We start from the raw sequence: 21,808 nt of genomic DNA on the forward strand, positions 1-21,808 counted from the left end.
CAGCAATAAAAACTAAAAAAATGTCTGCACCTTTAGTCAGCCACTTTTTGGACTTCGGACATTCTTCCGAAGAAATGAAGTGGCGCATTCTGGAGAAAATAAAACTACCAAACAACACAGGAGGGGAACAAATCAGGAAAAAGCGAGAACTTTATTGGATCTTTACTCTTGACACATATAAACGTGGCCTGAATTCGGAATGCCCGTGGTCAAATGCAATAATATAATGAAATCAATAGACCATATAGATATGGAACAATATCTCCAACTGTAAAGTTATCATTCACTCTGAACTAGAAGGGACTCGAATTCAATGTAGAGGTCGCTTTCACCTAATTTTACTTATGAAGCAACCTTTATATATCTAATACTTTTGTCTATGATAAAATAATGATCCCTAGGTTACAACAAATAACTCAGATAGTGACACATAAGAACAAAGGGAATCAAAACGATGATTGAAAAAAATGGGTTACTTTCCCTTTATCTATGTCTGAAATAAGTCCCAAAGAAAAAACGGTAGTTACAGCTTTAAATATGGGAGGAGCCCCAGCTCAATGGGATAAACAGGTTAGAGTATAAATACCAATCAAACTACGGCTTGTGAATCCTCTGAATTCCTGCCGTTACAAGCCGCCTGCCGATTGGACCATCCCCAGAGGGAGAAAGAGTGCAAGTAAAGGTGAGTGAGATAAGAAATGTTTCCCCTCGCTCATAATGGCTTTAATCTATAGCAATAAGATAAACCCACAAACTAATATAAGTTTAATTTCTGAGCGTTTTAGGTACTCTGCCTAAAGTATAGAGTCCGCCCACGAGTAAGCGCACATCACCATACTTAATTGGTCCCCGCAGCGAAAGGGTATCGGACGAGGAAACCGGCCTTTTATGCAACACTACTGTCAACAGCGGGAATCCGTGACGGCCCGCGTGAAGGGAACAAGATTCCTTTAAGGTATGAATGCATGCCGCTTTTTCTGATCCGAGGAGATTTGATTAAAGGCGGGTTGCAATAATACCTTTCATAATACTTTTCCCTAAACATTTAAATATGTACGGCACTTCACCTCTTTTAGAGAATTGCCGCTCGGCGCAGGAGGTTTGAATCGCTTTAAGAAGGAAAAAACGAGGAAACCCGTCTTCTATGCAGCGCGATCCCCAACAGCGGTAACAATTAACGGTCTACATGTAAGAAACAAGAGCCTCTTAAGGTATGAAGATAGGCCGTATTCACTAACCTAAGCAGACTTTTTGAAAAGAGGGCCACAAAAATAGCTATTTTAAAATGCAAACATGTGCGGTTTTTCACTCTCTGTAAACAGTTACCGCTCTACATTGAAAGTTCGAATTCCCTGAAAACGTGACGGATTTGGGCTGCAAATCACCTAGCGACTGCGAGAGGGATTTTTTATGACTCTTTTTTACCAATAAGGTGAGAAAAGATACGATTGTTAGCTGCGCTTTGCACTACTAGAAAACCTAAATTACCTATTATGACGACCAATTGGTTTTATTTATAGTTTGGAGGTAAATCGTTTTTATGAAGACAACCACAATGTGGTAGAAATACAGCCTGATTGAGATGGGAGCAGTGTACCATTAAAACAAAGGTAGACGATATAACCCCCCAAAAAAATGATTATGTGGATGAGCACATGTTGCTCTCTAGCACACCCCACACATAAAATACCAAATGGAAGGGCGTTTAAGAAATATGGAATTATCTTTCTTGCAGGTCACACATGCCGATTCTTAGAAAATGAAAATAACGGTGCCTCAATCAGTCTGGTTTTTAATGAAGGTTTTGGCTGGTAAATCTTGAAGAGAGATCGCAGTCAGGTAAAGTTATATGATACCTATCATCTAAGTGAAATAAAAAAGGTACTCACCACTGAGTATTTCAGACTCAAAAGAGCTACTGTTATAGATAGGTATGTAATACTAGATGCATGAGCTTATAGAAACTAGGATACCAGTCTTTAGGTATGGTTCAAATTAATACTGAAACTCTTAAAAGAAATAAATAATTAATCCTAGTTGTCACCCTTTTTCTGTTGGTTTCCTTTACTTATCTTCTCTTTTCTAAACTTTAATCTTGGTTCTATTGCTACCTGAGATAGAAGGTGAAATATTAAAAAATTACTGACATCAAATCAAAATGTGAATCAGCTCTCCAATGAATATTAATAACAGAATAATTGTAAATATTAGACATAACAATTGATATCATGCAGATTGTAACTGTCTAAACCTCTTCTCCCAACGTTTCCTTTTATGTATAAATTTATATCAAGTGCACTGTACTATGCTATGTATTAAAAACTATCTAAAGTTGAACAATGAATGCAATCGATATTCCCATGTTGAACTAAAATGAACCAGATATCACAAAATGAAATGGAAAATGTTTTTTTGTTGGTTCACTGCCATTGATCATCAATCTCAATGTTCTAAAATGAAACTGTAAACTATGACATTTGAATTTTCAAACAAATATATAAGAACTAATAATACTCTGTTCTTTATAGACATATTGGCTGAACGTATAACTGTCCTGAGGAAGACACCACGACGTGTCGAAACGCGTTGACTCAAACTCAACAGCCACAAAAAACTTGAGAAAGAATATGTATTAGTGTCTATCTTAATATGTTTTAATTTATGTTTTCTTCAATTAGAAAACTCATCATTTTTACATCGATAATCTATTATAATTATATGTACACATTGTATAAATTTATCTTTGTTTTTATTAAAAAATACTATTTTTGATATCATTATATTTGTTTGTGTTATGGTTTAAAGTTTCTAACTTTAGTGAATATTTCAGTCGAATACATAGCTGGTTTCTGTTTAATTAATAGCCTGGGTGTTTACCTTCACATTGTATGTTTTCCCTGACCCAGGATTTTTATCCGTATCAGGGGGCCCTTGTTACTTCACAAAATATTATACCCACGGTTCATCCGTGTGGGGCTTCTCGTTTTTTGAGTCGTACCAGTCTAGAGGAAACGTGGGGATCAATCTTTCTATCTCATTGAATATATCCTTGTGGAATCCTTGACTGTCATCTATTCTTCTCCTATTTTTCTGATTCTTCTACATCCTGCCATCTATTATCTCTAGCTTTACGATCCAGCACCTCTAATAACCAATGGCCCATTTTCAAACCTTTGGGTTTTCGGATGAGGACTTTGCCACTCTTGTAGGCACTAGTGCCTCATTTGGAAACAGCTCTTCAAGTAATTCCCTTAAGAATAGTGACACGAACAAACTATTAGATCTCCAAAAAAAACTTATAAGGATCGAAGCCCATGGGGAATTCATGCTGAACTATCTCAAGCATGGTATCATCCCCTTGGGACTGAGGGTCAGGAATATCCCTGGGCTCTTTGTTGATATCAAGACCTTTCTCAACAAATGGAGCATGATTGCTACTCGTTGCTCCAGAGATTTAATGATCCTGATAATATCTACAGCAAAAGATCTTGCTGCAGATATACGAAAAGAAATAGAGGAACTTGAAGACAAACTTAAAAAATCAACAACAGTTGAAGATGCCAATAAACAATTTGACATCGTAAAGCAGGATATCGCTTCTTTTTCTGACTATCTAAGAAAAAGAAAAGAGGAAAAATTTGCTAAGGATAAAAGGTTCTACACCATAGAACGGACCTACCCATATCTTGTGGCAAATTATTTTAAGTCAGATTATCAACATGGGGCACCAAGATACGAAACCCAGCAAAGAATCAACACCTTCTCTGATTCTTCAGACCCTGAGTCGGAAGAAGAAGGAGGGATGGGATTCCACAATGATATGCCCTTTGACCCAAGAAATAACCACAGAGGCAACCGCCGATCTTTTTTAGGGAACAGAGGGGGGAGAGGGGGACGGAGAAGAGTGAGATTCCAAAATCCACAGAGAGGGAACTATCAGAATCACCAGTATGCCCAGGAACCTCAACAGTACCTGGAAACCAGAAGCAAGCAATACTGGAGGAACGGGATGTAATCCCGATATTTAACCTCTCTTCTCACAATCTAGCACCCTCTGACCTCTCTCTTCTATCAAAGGGATTATCCTTTGTCCCCCATACTCAGGTGAATATCTTTGAATTGTATAGGGATATTCATGCATTTTTCAGAAAAATTAGGCTAAAAAGATACTTTGCAGAGAATGACCCTTTAACATTGGATAATATATCCCCCAATATAGTTGCCCTACCATCCACCTTCACACCAACCTTAGATCAGGTAGGCCCAGAGATCGCCATCTTTCAGAAAGCAGTCTTAAGTAAATTAAATCAAACTTTAAAGTTTATCCCTAAACCAATTTATAACATCTCAAAAGACGAACATGACTCAATAGAAAAATTTAAAACAAACAAATCAGTCACTGTGAAGAGTAGCGACAAAGGTGGAGGAATAGTTTTAATAGACACCTTAAAATATGAAAGCAAAATGTTGGAGATGCTTAACGACTCGACATTTTATAAGAAAATTAAGCTGAACCCTACGAATAAGATAGTGAAATCCATTAACAAGATAACATCTAAAGCCTTAGGAAAGGGTATTATAAATAAAAAGGAATTTGAATATCTAAATAAATCTGAAGGAAAAATGTCGTGCATCTATGGACTACCTAAGGTCCACAAGAACCAAGAAGATCCTCCATATCGTCCAATAGTATCAACAATAGGAACGCCTTTGGAGGCCGTCTCGAAATATCTAGACAACATTTTGCGTCCATATATTCCATTATCACCCTCCTACATCAAGGACACAGGTGACATTATAAAAAAAGTGGAGAATCTCCAATTTAATCCCCAGAAAGATATTTTAGTGACTCTTGACATCGAGTCACTATATAGTAACATACCACAGACTGGAGCAATAGAAACAACACTATGGTTCATTGAGAAATACCAAATTCCTTGTTGTAGCAATTTTATTAGGGAATGCCTTACTCTGGTACTTACAGAAAACTGTTTTGAATTTGGTGAACAATTGTTCTTACAAACGAAGGGAGTCAGCATGGGAGCCTCGATGGCTCCATCGATAGCAAATATCTACATGATCGCCTTCGAAACAAAAAATATTTTTAACGAAATAGCCCCTTTCTTCGAGTCTGTTTCCCATTGGTACCGCTACATAGATGATATTTTCTTTGTGTGGACCAATGGGGAACAGACCCTGAGGGAATTCCTCCTTTGGCTGAACGAGGCAGATGTAAACTTAAAATTTACTGCACATGCTAACAAAGACAGGGTAGAGTTCCTTGACATTTTTATCAAAAATGGTGACGGCAGATTGCAGGTTGACTTATTTACCAAACCCACTGCCAGGAATACAATGTTGCACTTCAAAAGTTTCCACCCGAAGTGCCAAAAGGACAGTATTCCGTTTTCCCAATTTTTGAGGGTACGACGTAATTGTACAGAATTAAGAGACTATGATTTACAATCTGAGAACATGAAAATCAAATTCCTACAAAGAGGCTACCCACGCCGCCTAATACGAGAGGCTTACAAACGAGCTAGATTCTACGACAGGGATGCACTCCTAAACTCAAACCGAACTAAAAATGCCCCATCCTTGGTTTGTATAACGAAACACTCAACCATAGATGGAAGCATTAGGCAGATTATAAATTCCAATTGGCATTTATTGAACCTGAATAACACCCAACAAAAAATACCCAAACCCATGTATGCGCATAGGCGCAACAAGAATTTAAAAGACCAAATTGTCCGATCCAGATTTAACAAAACTGCGGAAAATCCTCCATTTGTACAAAGGTCTTTCCAGAACAACAACCCAGTAAAAGGCACATCAAGTTGTGGCTCTTGTAAATCCTGTAATAACATTCTTCTCGGTGAAACAATGATCCTAAATAATGTTGAAATAAATGCAAAAGATTTATGGACATGTAACACACAGAATGTGGTGTATCTCATCACATGTCCCTGCCATTTAGGATACGTTGGCGAGACAGGAAGGGCCATAAAAACAAGGCTGACCGAGCATCGGTCAGCAATAAAAACTAAAAAAATGTCTGCACCTTTAGTCAGCCACTTTTTGGACTTCGGACATTCTTCCGAAGAAATGAAGTGGCGCATTCTGGAGAAAATAAAACTACCAAACAACACAGGAGGGGAACAAATCAGGAAAAAGCGAGAACTTTATTGGATCTTTACTCTTGACACATATAAACGTGGCCTGAATTCGGAATGCCCGTGGTCAAATGCAATAATATAATGAAATCAATAGACCATATAGATATGGAACAATATCTCCAACTGTAAAGTTATCATTCACTCTGAACTAGAAGGGACTCGAATTCAATGTAGAGGTCGCTTTCACCTAATTTTACTTATGAAGCAACCTTTATATATCTAATACTTTTGTCTATGATAAAATAATGATCCCTAGGTTACAACAAATAACTCAGACAGTGACACATAAGAACAAAGGGAATCAAAACGATGATTGAAAAAAATGGGTTACTTTCCCTTTATCTATGTCTGAAATAAGTCCCAAAGAAAAAACGGTAGTTACAGCTTTAAATATGGGAGGAGCCCCAGCTCAATGGGATAAACAGGTTAGAGTATAAATACCAATCAAACTACGGCTTGTGAATCCTCTGAATTCCTGCCGTTACAAGCCGCCTGCCGATTGGACCATCCCCAGAGGGAGAAAGAGTGCAAGTAAAGGTGAGTGAGATAAGAAATGTTTCCCCTCGCTCATAATGGCTTTAATCTATAGCAATAAGATAAACCCACAAACTAATATAAGTTTAATTTCTGAGCGTTTTAGGTACTCTGCCTAAAGTATAGAGTCCGCCCACGAGTAAGCGCACATCACCATACTTAATTGGTCCCCGCAGCGAAAGGGTATCGGACGAGGAAACCGGCCTTTTATGCAACACTACTGTCAACAGCGGGAATCCGTGACGGCCCGCGTGAAGGGAACAAGATTCCTTTAAGGTATGAATGCATGCCGCTTTTTCTGATCCGAGGAGATTTGATTAAAGGCGGGTTGCAATAATACCTTTCATAATACTTTTCCCTAAACATTTAAATATGTACGGCACTTCACCTCTTTTAGAGAATTGCCGCTCGGCGCAGGAGGTTTGAATCGCTTTAAGAAGGAAAAAACGAGGAAACCCGTCTTCTATGCAGCGCGATCCCCAACAGCGGTAACAATTAACGGTCTACATGTAAGAAACAAGAGCCTCTTAAGGTATGAAGATAGGCCGTATTCACTAACCTAAGCAGACTTTTTGAAAAGAGGGCCACAAAAATAGCTATTTTAAAATGCAAACATGTGCGGTTTTTCACTCTCTGTAAACAGTTACTGCTCTACATTGAAAGTTCAAATTCCCTGAAAACGTGACGGATTTGGGCTGCAAATCACCTAGCGACTGCGAGAGGGATTTTTTATGACTCTTTTTTACCAATAAGGTGAGAAAAGATACGATTGTTAGCTGCGCTTTGCACTACTAGAAAACCTAAATTACCTATTATGACGACCAATTGGTTTTATTTATAGTTTGGAGGTAAATCGTTTTTATGAAGACAACCACAATGTGGTAGAAATACAGCCTGATTGAGATGGGAGCAGTGTACCATTAAAACAAAGGTAGACGATATAACCCCCCAAAAAAATGATTATGTGGATGAGCACATGTTGCTCTCTAGCACACCCCACACATAAAATACCAAATGGAAGGGCGTTTAAGAAATATGGAATTATCTTTCTTGCAGGTCACACATGCCGATTCTTAGAAAATGAAAATAACGGTGCCTCAATCAGTCTGGTTTTTAATGAAGGTTTTGGCTGGTAAATCTTGAAGAGAGATCGCAGTCAGGTAAAGTTATATGATACCTATCATCTAAGTGAAATAAAAAAGGTACTCACCACTGAGTATTTCAGACTCAAAAGAGCTACTGTTATAGATAGGTATGTAATACTAGATGCATGAGCTTATAGAAACTAGGATACCAGTCTTTAGGTATGGTTCAAATTAATACTGAAACTCTTAAAAGAAATAAATAATTAATCCTAGTTGTCACCCTTTTTCTGTTGGTTTCCTTTACTTATCTTCTCTTTTCTAAACTTTAATCTTGGTTCTATTGCTACCTGAGATAGAAGGTGAAATATTAAAAAATTACTGACATCAAATCAAAATGTGAATCAGCTCTCCAATGAATATTAATAACAGAATAATTGTAAATATTAGACATAACAATTGATATCATGCAGATTGTAACTGTCTAAACCTCTTCTCCCAACGTTTCCTTTTATGTATAAATTTATATCAAGTGCACTGTACTATGCTATGTATTAAAAACTATCTAAAGTTGAACAATGAATGCAATCGATATTCCCATGTTGAACTAAAATGAACCAGATATCACAAAATGAAATGGAAAATGTTTTTTTGTTGGTTCACTGCCATTGATCATCAATCTCAATGTTCTAAAATGAAACTGTAAACTATGACATTTGAATTTTCAAACAAATATATAAGAACTAATAATACTCTGTTCTTTATAGACATATTGGCTGAACGTATAACTGTCCTGAGGAAGACACCACGACGTGTCGAAACGCGTTGACTCAAACTCAACAGCCACAAAAAACTTGAGAAAGAATATGTATTAGTGTCTATCTTAATATGTTTTAATTTATGTTTTCCTCAATTAGAAAACTCATCATTTTTACATCGATAATCTATTATAATTATATGTACACATTGTATAAATTTATCTTTGTTTTTATTAAAAAATACTATTTTTGATATCATTATATTTGTTTGTGTTATGGTTTAAAGTTTCTAACTTTAGTGAATATTTCAGTCGAATACATAGCTGGTTTCTGTTTAATTAATAGCCTGGGTGTTTACCTTCACATTGTACCTGGGACTCACGTCTGAGCATCCCCAGTACAGAGCGGTTACTGCAAAAACAACAATGATGGACAGAATGTGGATCAATGTCACACATTCACCCCAGTCAAAAGATCTGGGCCCAAATCCATCGTTTTTCCACTCCACACCACCCTGGGTTAGACAATGGCGATATGCAAATCAGCGCTGACCCTGTGCCCCATGGGAACAGTCCAGTCCGAACTACAAAAGCCATGTCCTTCCCAGTTGGGCCCAGATCTTTGGACTGGGGTGAATGTGTGACATTGATCCACATTCTGTCCATCATTGTTGTGTTTGCAGTTACCGCTCGCATTGTAAATGCGGCGCACCATGGGTGGCGGAGCTGTGGCGCACTGTGGCGCACATTAACTGGCGCATGCCTGGGGATGCGCCAGTTAACATAAATCTGCCCCATAGTGAATCCATCAGTCTAACATGACGAAAACACTCATACTTGTGGTACTAACTAGTTACGGTTCGCTAATATCAAATTCGTAACGAAACCATGATGACCTTTATGGAACAGGTTCAGAATTCATGGAACCTCAGCACTTGAACACTTTTTATCTCGAATTCCAAATTATAACCATATATCAGGTTTTCAATATGGTGAAAAACATTAAAAACTCTCCACCTATGAGGATGACATTTTTCTTATCCTTTCCTGGTGTTACAATCCCGGCACTGCTCCCTGAAATCTCTTTTGGTTTAGGTTATAAAATGAATTCTGACAAAACAGAAGTTTTGCCCATTACCAAATGTTGTATTATGCTGCTTTATGACTCCACTGGCTCCCATTGGAATAGTTCAATAATGAAATATAATTTTTACAAATTCTATTACAAATTCAGTTCCAATAAATTTGACGGAAGATTTAAATATAATTGGTAATATTAATTCTGCCTTGGTGGGGTCGTTTCTCTTATATATTTTGTCTATGATCTCAGTTCACATACATCTTACGTACTTTAAGAAAAAACTCCAATTGTCTCTGAAATAACAAAAAAAATCTAGACTCTCCTTATTGCATCTTAGGAAACCTAAAAAGGAAGGAGGTGACAATTGTCTGGACTTTCACACTTATCATAAAGCTTTATGTTTGTTAAAGGCCTCTAAATGGCTCTTCCCATTCTCTTTCCTAGTCATGGCTCTGTGGCTTGACATTGAGTATTCCTTCCTAAAGAAGTCCTGTATTTTTCTTTAAAGAGCATCACTGCATCTTCACCATTATTTAAGAATACATGTGTTCTATTAAAACCTAATTATCAATTACAACATTTATCTCAAGATTCTTTTTTACACTATCCACTTTGGTGCAACCATCTTATCACTATATACAACATACCTTTAGAAAGTCTCGGAGACGAAGGGGTATAATGTGGGCCGAAGATGTATTTCATGGTATTGATTCTCCCTCTTTCCCTCAATTTCAAGCAAAGTTTAATTGCGCTCACTTGCTTTGGCATAAGTTTTCTCTTCTTGTAGAATTATTTTAGAAATTCTTTAGTCACTCCCATCAACTTCTACATCTCCTTATTCGGACAACTCACCTAAAAAAAATCTTATACTCACTCCCAAGGCCTCCCCTATTTGTAAATATTTTTTAACCCCAGATTCTTCTTGGAAAAACCCCAAAATAAGGTTTAGTTGGGAAGCAGATTTGGGATGTGCTTGGGCCATCTTCCTCATGAACAAAAGTTCCAGAACTGCCTCTACTACTCAATGTATGTTCCTTTTATATTATACATTACACCTTACTCCTGCATCTATAGCCAATTTGTTTTTAATATGAATAATAAATCTTGTTGGTCATGTGGGCATCCTAACAGTGATCTGATGTATCGTCTCTTTTTATGCACTCCCACTGCTTCTTTTTGGAATAAAGTCTATTCCTGACATGCAGTGATATTTCACTTATATTGCCCAAAGCAGACGTCATTGCTTTATTGGATTTTGTCACATATGGTTCACATAAGAAAGGACATCATATTGGCCTTAGTTTTTCAACAAATCCCAATCAATTGAAAGTGTTCCACTAATATTTCAGCCAAAGTTTGGTGATATGATGTTTGTCATTATTGTAGATTAGATGTAGTCTTTGTTTCTTTGTGCAAACCACATGTTAATAGAGATTTAAATTGGTTCCATTAACAAATGTCCTAGATATTGCAGCTAAACATCATGTGAATTATACATCCTCTCAAAACGTTAAGCCTCCGTAAAGTGTAACTTTCTTTTAAATATATTTTAATATACCAACCATATATTTTAATTATTCAAAATTGTATGTATTAATTACTGCTTACTGCTATTCAATCTCCAATTGTTGGTTTAGTAAAGTCAGGTCAAATATAACCTTAATTCTGCATCAGCCATAAAAGTATTCAATAAATAGATTAAAATATAAAAATAGTTACATTATTTCAAAACATATTTAAAAAAAATGTCCATGTAAAACAACAGGAACACAATTGCAAGTTGGTACAAAAAGGGGTCACGTTCCAAAATGCAAGAATATGTTATCTCAAAACAGAAGTTTTAGCGCTTCCTTTCATTCACATCAGTCCCAAACTCTTTTTTGCAACTGCACAAGCATTTAAAGAACAAGGATCAGCTCTCGAAATTCTTAATGCTACACAGTAGATTAAAGTGCCTATCTGTCTACAAACTGGTGCAATCCATGTAGAGCTGAACTTGTTTATGCAGCGCACACAAATATACCAAGCCGTACAGATTCGGTTTGACCATCACAAAAAGGCCAGTTCACAGAATTTGAACCTGCCCACCTTGCTGTGAATGGGATTGAGGGGACTGTCCCCACTCTAGGTTGATGATATACAGCCTGATTCATCAAGCTGATTTGCGCTCGCAAAGGGCCAGATTTGAGAATCTGGCCCTTTGCGAGTGCGATTTTTGCATTTGGGATTCATCATCCCAAATGCAAAAATCACTATTACCGAAATCGCATATTTGCAAGGAATTGGATTTAAGGAATCTCTAATAGAGATTCCTTAAATGCAATTCATCAACCAATTAGAAATAGCGAAATCGCAATATTTGGTCTCAATTTACCACCAAGTCTGACTTGGTGGTAAATTGCGAAAATAGTGTAAAAAGCACTTTAGTGCATTTTTTTCTTTTGCATGTTACACACACACATGTCCTTCGGACATGTGTGTGCGCAACACCTGTTCAAATGTGCATTTAAGGGGTGCTACAGGGTGTCCTTTGGACACCCCTGGCACCCTTAAAATCGCTATCTTATTTGCGAGTAGCAAATTGCTACTCGCAAATAAGGGATACTCACCATTCATTCCTATGGGCCTTTTGGCCCATAGGAATGAATGAGGAGTTATTCCTTATTTGCGAGTAGCAAATTGTTACTCGCAAATAAGGAATGTGTAGGAATCGCTATTTATTTAGCAATTCCTACATGAATACCGTTTTGCGAGTCCTCAATAGCGATTCGCTATGAATCGCTATTAGGGGCTCGCAAAACGGTCCGTTGATGAATCAGGCTGATAGCTTCCTATCTAATGGAACTGTGGTCAAATCAAAGTGCTGCTCTAGACTATATGACAGCTTGAAGTCCAGGATCTCTCAAGTCACGGTGGGAGCCCTAACTTTTAGTTCCGTCCCCTGTAGTGTAAACAAAGGTTTTTCAATGCACCAATAGAATGAATGTTGTCTTTAATAGGATAAGGCCAAAGACCACCCTGACCTAGAGAGTTAAAAAGTTATTTTATTGAGGGCAACCATGGGATTTGATTAGAACTATCAGCTGCATAGCGCATCAACACAGGAATGACCCAGATTCTCTGACAAAACAGCAATGGGTGCAATGGGGTTATTTGGGCTACCTTTTTGAAGCCCATAGCAAAAGATAAGGGATACAGTAGGGTGGTTGATGGAAGTGAGGCTAATGATCCTAAACATATTTTCCCTGTCCTTATCACATCAGAAAAATCATTAAAACCCCATAACTCAACACCATATGAAGCTGCTCTGTTGCTGTTGGTTTATATTCTTTTGCCTTTCCCTCTTTTGTCATCCTTGTCCCCCAATACAATCTTTAAACAGCTTTAGTCCCTCCTATCTTGTTAACATTTTGATACATTCCCTGTTCACATATGGTATATTTGACATCCAGTTTTATGCAACTTTATCCCAAATAAAGCTGGTTAAACAATGTGAGAATATACATTCAAGAGTCACTTTTTGTAGTTTGCATCTTGGGTAATTGAGCTACAAATATGTTTTCCAATCTCTAAGCAGTGAAATTAATTAATTTAACCATTCAAATTGATTTCAGCATTAACCCGATTGAAGTTTTTCTGCAATGAACCGTGCCAGATAATAACACTCCATTTGTGATTCAGCCAAGTATTTAAAGAGATAGTTAATTAAACTAGTGAAAGATATATTCTCTAGAACATTACTGCAACTCGCTATATCATTGAAATGTACTATTTTTTGTGATATAAAAGTGGATCTCCAATTAAGCACTGACACCACATCTACAGAATTGTTAATTATAGGAAGGTAGGATCCGTCTGCATAGTAACCCCAGTTTATGCCTGGTGCTAAGCTGTTATTGACTGGTCTGACTAGTATCCTCCTAATCAGGACCACAGTCTATGTGCTTTCTTGCTTACATTGTTATGGTCAGTACTTAGGTCAACATATACATATTTCCATGATGTGTGCCCTTAAAACAAGAGGACAGGGCCTAGTTGTGGGGGTGGTGTATGAAAGTGATATGAACATGATGGAAGGAGGGGGTGGGTCCATGTCAAGGTCAGTATTGTCCATGCCCCTCATTACCTCCTCAGGTACTGGTATGGATTACTGTCAGGTTCATTGGATGTGGGGATTTGAATGTTTAAGGTCCTGAAGACTGTCAGGTTTGTCTATCAGATGTATCACCAATGGAAGGCGGTCCTGCAGGTGTGACAAAACATCAATCAACCAGGAACGGGGTTAGCTGATACACTGCTTTGTCCCACCTGGTATTTTATTGCCTCACCAATTCAAGAGGGTTTTACAACTGCTCAATTTGCTACTGAAGGTTGGTGTGGAGTAGGTTGTCCATATGTGAAACCATATGCTGTAAGGGCAGCAAGATGTTGTTAAGATAATGTGGCATTGAATATGCTGGGCAAAACAATGCTATTCCTACACTGCAGAACCGCAATAAGCCGAGAACCCACACTTGCATTAGCATCTTTCCCTGCTGGGAGTGTCCCACTGCTAATCAGGGGATTCCTGTGTATCTATATTAGGGTCGAAACCATATATCTGGAGCATGCTTGGAGTGTGAGAAAGGGGAATATCTAGTGTATATACAGGGTAGTTGGGGTGAATTGCAGATTCTTTCATAGATGGGATAGCTGGGGTAGCTGAGTCAGGGCACCTGTGCGCTAGCAACCTGGAAGAGTTTCAGATGCAGAAACAGGACCTTGAAAGACTGACCAGGACTGACCTGGATAGTTGTAAAAGTGCATTCTCCTTCTATTTGTCCATGGTATGAGTAACTCACTGTGTGGCTTACAATAGAAGGTGGCCTCTCCCAAGTCTGCATAGCAAACACTGCTGATGGTGGAGTGTTGGGCTCAGTCTCCTCTCGAACAGCTGCTGTGCACAGAATATTACAAACATATTTTGTGAATCACAAACATTTGCAATGTTCACAGACGTTGCGTTGGCATGGTTGCTGTGTGAATTAAACCTAATATGTTGTGTGTAAAGAATTTCCTGAATATCAGATGGTTCTCGCAGTGGAATAGGAAACACTTTTCATGCCTTTTCTAACAGTGTTAAGGTACTTTAACCTAGCATACTACTGAGCAACTAGTGCCGCAGAGCGTGCAAACCATACGCAGAGCGAGATGCCCTTATTTGTATGTTGAATGTTCAAGTGGAAAGGCACAAAGCCTTAAAGGTATTTCTCTCATGTATGCGCAATTAGTCAAGCGTGCACAGTACATCTCTACAGGAGTATCACAGTGTTCTTATTCTTGTTAACACTGGAGCAGCTACATCAGACATGCCATGACATGATGACATGACAAGACATGACAAGACATGGCATGACATCAAAAAAGTAAATCCTCTTCTGTATGCTTGAATTCAAAGAAGCCAGTCTGACATATGTTGACCAACTCAGCCTGGAACTCCTAGGCAACTCAGATCCACATTTACTGCATTTCCACAGACCATGTGGCATGTTCTTTCAACCAATCTCACAGACCATGTGACATATGATTTAACCCAATCCCACAGACCATGTGCTTTCACCCAAATCCACAGACCATGTGCCACATGCTTTAACCCAATCCCACTAACCATGTGCCATGTGCATTCACCCAATACCACAGACCATGAGCCATGTACTTTCACCCAATCTCACAGACCATGTGACATGTGCTTTCACCCAATCTCACAGACCTTGAAAAGTGATTTCACCCAATCTCACAGACCATCTGCAACATGCTTTCACCCAATCCCACTAACCATGTGCCATGTGCATTCACCCAGTCCTACAGACCACATGCCAAGTGCTTTCACCCAACCTCGCAGAACATGTGCAAAGGCCATACCTTTGCTTAATCTCCTGCCAATTAAAAGCATTTGCAGAGCATTGAGGGAGGTTCAGTTGTCAATGTTGGCTTCGCGGCAGTAAAAAGAACCAGGCCCCCAAATAACCACAATTACAAAATGGGTAGTAAATACAGTAGCCCACATTTGTAAATTGCAGTGGCAACTGCTCTTGATGTAATGTGGAAGGACAGCAAGAAGGAGGGGCATAAATACATAAAAAAAGTATAAAATTAAATAAATCAATACTTACCTGACACTGCATCTCTTGCTCCTCTTCTGATCCTCGACTGGTGCACACTGCTCATGCTCCCAGATGCCAATCCCAGTGCTTCTCTCATACTGTGAATAGCATTCCCAGCAAGACAGTAGCACTGGGATTTTTTTTAGCTCTGCCTAGTTTGCCTCTAAGACAGTGCATGGGAGCGTGTGTCTTTTCTCCATCCGGCTGTACAATACAGCCATGTGTAGAAATATGCTTATGCCGGTTTGGCTGGTCAAAGACGTCCGGCCAAACAATCATGTGCACTGTTTTGATTGTCTGAGGGGTGGGGAACCACAGGCATTTCTGTTTGTTGTGGGCAATTTGTTTGACAGTAGTAGAGAAATGCAGTGGTGAAATTCACAATGTACCTTCCATATCAAAAAGTAACACGTCCCTGCACGTCCACCCACAAAGTGTGATTGGTTCACCGATGCAGCTTGTAAGGTGATAACACCATACAAAGCTTGCACAATGCTGGTTACTGCCACCTTGTCTTCATTTGAATATGTTTACAACAGCAGCAGCACACTAATTTCCACAAAAACATTCTATACACAGCCACAAAACCAGTGTCCACACAGTCACAAAATAAACCTACCCTTCAGACAGTCTCATCTGGCACTTTTAAGATTGCACTACAGGCCACAAAAACATGACTATTGTCTACAATTATCAGAGAACCAGTTTGAGCAGACATGCCACATCAAATCATTTATTGACCACAAGAAAGTTCAGATGGAAAAAGCTAATCCATGTGGGAAATTGCGGGTGGTGATAATTTGTGACTAATGAAAATAAGGTATGCCCTGTCTGTTAGGAATGTTATGATTCATTGCAAGTGCTACCTACTTTATTCTGTTGGAGCTACAGCTGAAGACAATATTGACATCTTGATTGATAAGGATTTAATTGATTAACTTAAAGAAATGTTAATTAGATATAGTAGGGTCTGGACATCATGGGGGAAACATAAATGCTTAGATTTGGAGACACACAGTTATGGATGACTCCCCCAGTATCCATGAATACAACAAAGGGGGGGACACTGCTCCAGGGTGAGTAGTGTAATAAGTCACTGCCTCACTTTCTGCAAAGAGGGGAAGAGGGGTGTCCTAGGTCTGGGACTCAGATAGGGGAGAACAAGTCTTTTCTCTTGTTGCCCTCACACCCCCCGAGGGATGTCTTGCTTCATCATCGGCGGTTGGTCCTCGTCTGGCCGGCACTTCAATGCCATATGGGTCCCCGAAGAGTCACTTTATTGGAGATCTTTTGGGAGCTGCTGTTTGATGCGTGAGGGTGTGTGGAGTGAGTCCGCTGTGGAGGGTGATTAAGTGCGAGCAGAGCGTTTAAACTGCCTAAGAGTAACTAAAGAGTGCTTTAATAAAGTGGTACCCATGGGAGAATAAAAAAACCTGTAGTTTTATGAGTTACCCATGTAGGTGTGACGTACCCAGGTAACTAAAAGGTCGACATGTTTCACGTCTCTCTTGTCGTAACAATCTTTGGCATTTCATCAGGACCAAAGCAAACAGTGAGAGTGGTGTTGTGCACATAAAAAATAATAAGGTAGAGGGGTAAGGTTTCCTCTAGACGATCAGTGGGGGTCTGGGGCTAAGAATCCTTTAGTCTAGGCATTTTACTAAATAGTAGATTCCACTCCGAACATGACGTAGGAGAGGTAAAAACGAAAGAGAGACATATTTCAAGTGAGTGAGGGAGGCTGGTGGTTTTACCTCCCTGCACACAAGTCGTAGAAGACGCAAAGTGTGCTACGGTGAGAGAGAACAGCAGGAGAGGGAGACAAGCCAGTCGGCACAGTGCCCATCACTCTCGGCACCCTGTAGAGTGACACACGTGGAAGGAGCCGAGGGCCGGCCGCCCAGAGGAGTGCCAGCACATTTGACTCTCCTCCCGGCATCCCGGGGGCATCCGTGATAGCATTAGTGCTTGTGACATATGAGGGAGCCCTGGCTGGGGTCACGAAGTTTTACTGGTCCTGCGGGTACTAGTATAGGGAACTAGAAGCACCCACCAAACATTGCCTGTGCGGGATGTTTGTGTGAAGGCTAATAAGAGCCCCTCCTGTCCATGTCAGTGACCAGTATTAGGAGTACAGAGGTTAAAAGAAAAGCAAATGTCCAATATTGTATTGCTGCAACCCTACCTAATGAAGGGAGAAATGTGCTCCTTAGGCTAATGGCGTAGGGTGCCCGCACCTTATTGGGCTAGAGAGAGGGTAACAAAAAGATACAGCAACACTGATGAGAAACAGGCACCAAACATTATTCTTGGTTGCTTTTACTTACTTAGCGTAATCCATCACCGCTATGGCTGACATCCTGGTACTTACATATTAGCTTGGGTGTCAGCTCCAATCAACCTGCGCCGTCCTGCCACCTGCCTGCAAGTGAGGGAGAGCAAGCGGAGGTTATCTACAAATACTATTCACCATATGACCTTATTTTATATCAACCAACTAACTCTCTCTCAATCACCTTTGCAAGACCCCCCCAAATGGTTGAGAAACTTCTCTCAGGTCCCCATGGGAGTCCTTGAGGAACAGATAAGCTCACTTCTCCCCGAAACCAATGACCACCTCTCAACTAATGACCTCACTGAATGTGACAACGCAAAGCTAGTGTCCATACTTGACAAAATAGCTCCCCTAAAGCTCAAAAAGAGTAGAGCCATCCCATCCAGATCATGGTTCAATCCTGACCTCCAATCCGAAAGGAGAAAACTTAGAGCCAAAGAAAGAATGTGGAGAAATAACCCTACCTCCATCCTCCGCAATCAACTCAAATCAGCCCGTAGGAAATACAACAACCGCATCAAAAACAAGAAATCCAGCATTTTCCGCTTGGTGCTGGACAGTGCCAAAAACAGACCCATGGAGCTCTATAGCGTCATTAGACAACAAACCTCCAAGCCTGTATCCTCCTCTGTACAGGCGTCCAAAGAACTATGTGATAACTTTGCCAACTTCTTTAATGATAAGATCACCAAAATAGAACTCTCACTGTTCGTCAACAACACGCACCCCATGAAAAGCATTGCGGCTGGATCGCTTGTTCTCTCTCCTGGTTCCTCTCCCAATTCCTGGCTTAGTTTCTGTCCCATCCTAGGAACTGAGATAGTCACTTTGATCTCCACCCCAAGCCCTCAACCCATGTCCTAGACCCCATTCATACCCTACTGACCAAAAAATTGAAGCACGCCTTAGCTCCACTTTGGAGCACGATCATAAATAGCTCCCTGAAAAACGGAGTGGTTCCAGACTGCCTAAAAATGGGTCGTCACCCTCCTGTTGAAATAATTTTAGACCTGTGTAAAACCTCCCCCTTCTTTCAAAAACTCTAGAAAGATGCGTACTACATCAACTAACCCAGCACCTAGACAACATCAACCTCCTGGACCCCACCAGTCTGGTTTCAGAAAAGGCTGCAGCACAGAAACAGCAATTCTCAACATCATCGACGATATCCATGGATCACCAGACTCTGACCTCCTCATTCTCCTTGACCTCTCGGTAGCATTCGATACTGTAGATCACAAACTGCTCATAAGGGCTCTCCAAGAAAGAGCTGGGCTTGGCGAGGTAGTCCTCAAATGGTTCTTCTCCTTTCTACATAATCGCACACAAAAAATCAAAATCAAAATCAAAAACTTCACTTCCGTCCTCCAGCACGTCAAGAAGGGCATCCCTCAAAGATCGGTGCTATCACCGCAACTCTTTAACATCTACATGGCCCCTCTTTCCAAACCTCTCAGAAAAGCCAAAATCCGCTTCCATCTCTACGCTGATGATACTCAGATCTATCTGGAAACTACTTCTCTTAAAGACATACAAAGACTTAATGATGTTCTGAAAGATGTCCAACACTGTCTGACAAGCAACCACCTGAAACTAAATCCTGATAAGACTGACACACTCCTCATCTCGAATAAGGAAGATAACCCCAAAATTGCTGAATGGTTAAAGGCCATCGATGCTCTCAACGGGAATCTCACACTAGCAGACGCTGTCAAATCTCTAGGCATCACTCTAGACTCAAAACTGAACATGAAGAGACACATTAAGAATTCGGCAAAAGCGCTTTCCTTAAAGTCAGACTACTGCACAAAATAAAACCCTACATTCTGTCCAATGATCTCAAACAGGCCATCCAATCTCTGGTACTGTTAATACTGGACTATGGGAACGCAGTCCTCTCAGGAATTCCAAAATCACGCCAGGCCCCCATCAAAACAACGTTGCATGCGGCCGCCAGAATGATCACCGGTGTCAAGACATTCGATCATATCTTCCCAGCTCTCAAGGAACTAAAGTGGCTTCCAGTCGAAATGCGGATTAGCTTCAGAACAGCCTGCCTCACTCATAAAGCCCTTCACACAGGCAAGCCTGAGTACTTGGCAAAAAAACTCAGAAAAGCTGGCCAGACCAGGAACCTGAGAAGTTCAAACTCCCTCATACTCATACCACCAAAAACTAGAAGAAAAAAAAACTGCGGACCAATCTTTCACCGGAAGCACACTCAAAATCTGGAGCTCAATTCCCCCTCACATCAGAACCATTACCTCCTTTGTAGAATTCAAAAGCTAACTCAAAAACCTGTTCCTCAACCGCTCCCGAGGGAAAGGATAGCTCGGGGCAGCTAGCAGACATCAAGCTCTGCTCCAGCTCTTAGACTCCGAAGCACCCTGAAGGCAAATAACTGTCCTGCACTACATTGTGCTGCTCTTTATTTTTGTGTTCTTATGTTGATGTGTCACTTTTCTATTTTTGTTTCTGATGATTATCTGTTATGTAACTATTGTAAAGTGCTCCAATACCCCTGGGTCTGGCCAGTGCTATAGAAAACTTCTTAAATAAAATGTAAACATTTTTTTAAAAATAATTGCCCATAGGAGGCTCCTCTTTCTGGTATTCTTAGTCATTAACACTTTGGCTGCTTGACTCATTTCCCTGCTGTGCTGGACCTTAATGTAAATGGGTGTGGTCATGACGAGCACAGCTTGTCATGAGCACCCTAGAGGTATACGTCATGACGAGCTGAGCTCATCATGAGAACGGAAGGGGTTAACAGGCTGCGCATGCGTGCATCGCTCCAGTGTCTGTGGAGTTGTGCATGCGTGCTGTGTCAGGACTTCTAAAGGGCTATTGAAGGACAGCGCGTGGGTAGAGTGGAGGACAGTGGTTACTCGTATGTGTTCTGGACATGATGCTGTTTATCTAAAGTGATCAGAGATCGTGTGTCTGCACGAAAGTTATCATAGGTGGTGCCCTCCAAAACCAAATAGTATCATACTAGAGCCCCTAGTCAGGACTCCCAGAGTGAGGGAGAGAATTTAGTCTAGTAGTCCTAGCGTTATGAACCTTTCACTGGTTGTGGTGCCGATTATGTGAGTTGGAAAGAGCTGCCAGTGAAAAATGGCACAAAGGGAAGGTCATGAAAGGTATAGAGACTCCTCCATGTGCTGGGTTGGTGTCTCCCTGGTTTAAAGATGACTTTAGGGCATATAAGTGTGGTGTATAATACATGCACTAGAGTCTGTGTCGCGATCACAGAGTCTCCTCCACCCAAAGGAGGAGGTTAAAGTTCAGACCATATTATATTACGTGCACTGGAGTCTGTGTCGCACTCACAGTGACCCTAATGTGAGCCGGAGATAAGAGTTTATCTAACAAAACAGAAATGCCAATACTGATATAAATAATTTGAATAAACCAATGTCCATCCAAATCCAGAAAAGAAATTCAAGAATGGGAATTGCTCATCAATAGCATTTTATTCAACATTTTTTCAAAGAATGTATTTCAAGGTTTAATTCATAGTACAAAAAGGATGTTTCTGACAAACACGTGGGACATAGAGGCATTAACCATGCATTCAATCATTCATTCAAAATTGCAAGCATATCACAAACAACCATATCACATTTACACGCTTTAAGGGAAAAAGTATGTGCAATTTATAACCACAGTAAAACAACAGTGAAAAACAACAAGC

At 40.0% G+C, this 21,808-nt stretch overlaps 1 long non-coding RNA gene across 2 annotated transcripts in view; it reads right to left on the bottom strand.

Annotated features, from left to right (window-relative positions):
• LOC144767836 (uncharacterized) overlaps positions 1-21,808 on the bottom strand; it is a 75,434-nt gene that overhangs the window by 14,925 nt on the left and 38,701 nt on the right. Inside the window, exon 3 of one of the 2 annotated variants that reach the window (XR_013598357.1) lies at positions 18,148-18,198. The exons of the other annotated variant lie outside the window; for it this stretch is intronic. This is a non-coding gene — a long non-coding RNA (uncharacterized LOC144767836). The remainder of the gene's footprint in view (positions 1-18,147; positions 18,199-21,808) is intronic. 2 annotated transcript variants of the gene reach the window in all.

Source organism: Lissotriton helveticus, chromosome 7 (genome assembly GCF_964261635.1).
Source record: "Lissotriton helveticus chromosome 7, aLisHel1.1, whole genome shotgun sequence".
NCBI lineage: Eukaryota > Metazoa > Chordata > Amphibia > Caudata > Salamandridae > Lissotriton > Lissotriton helveticus.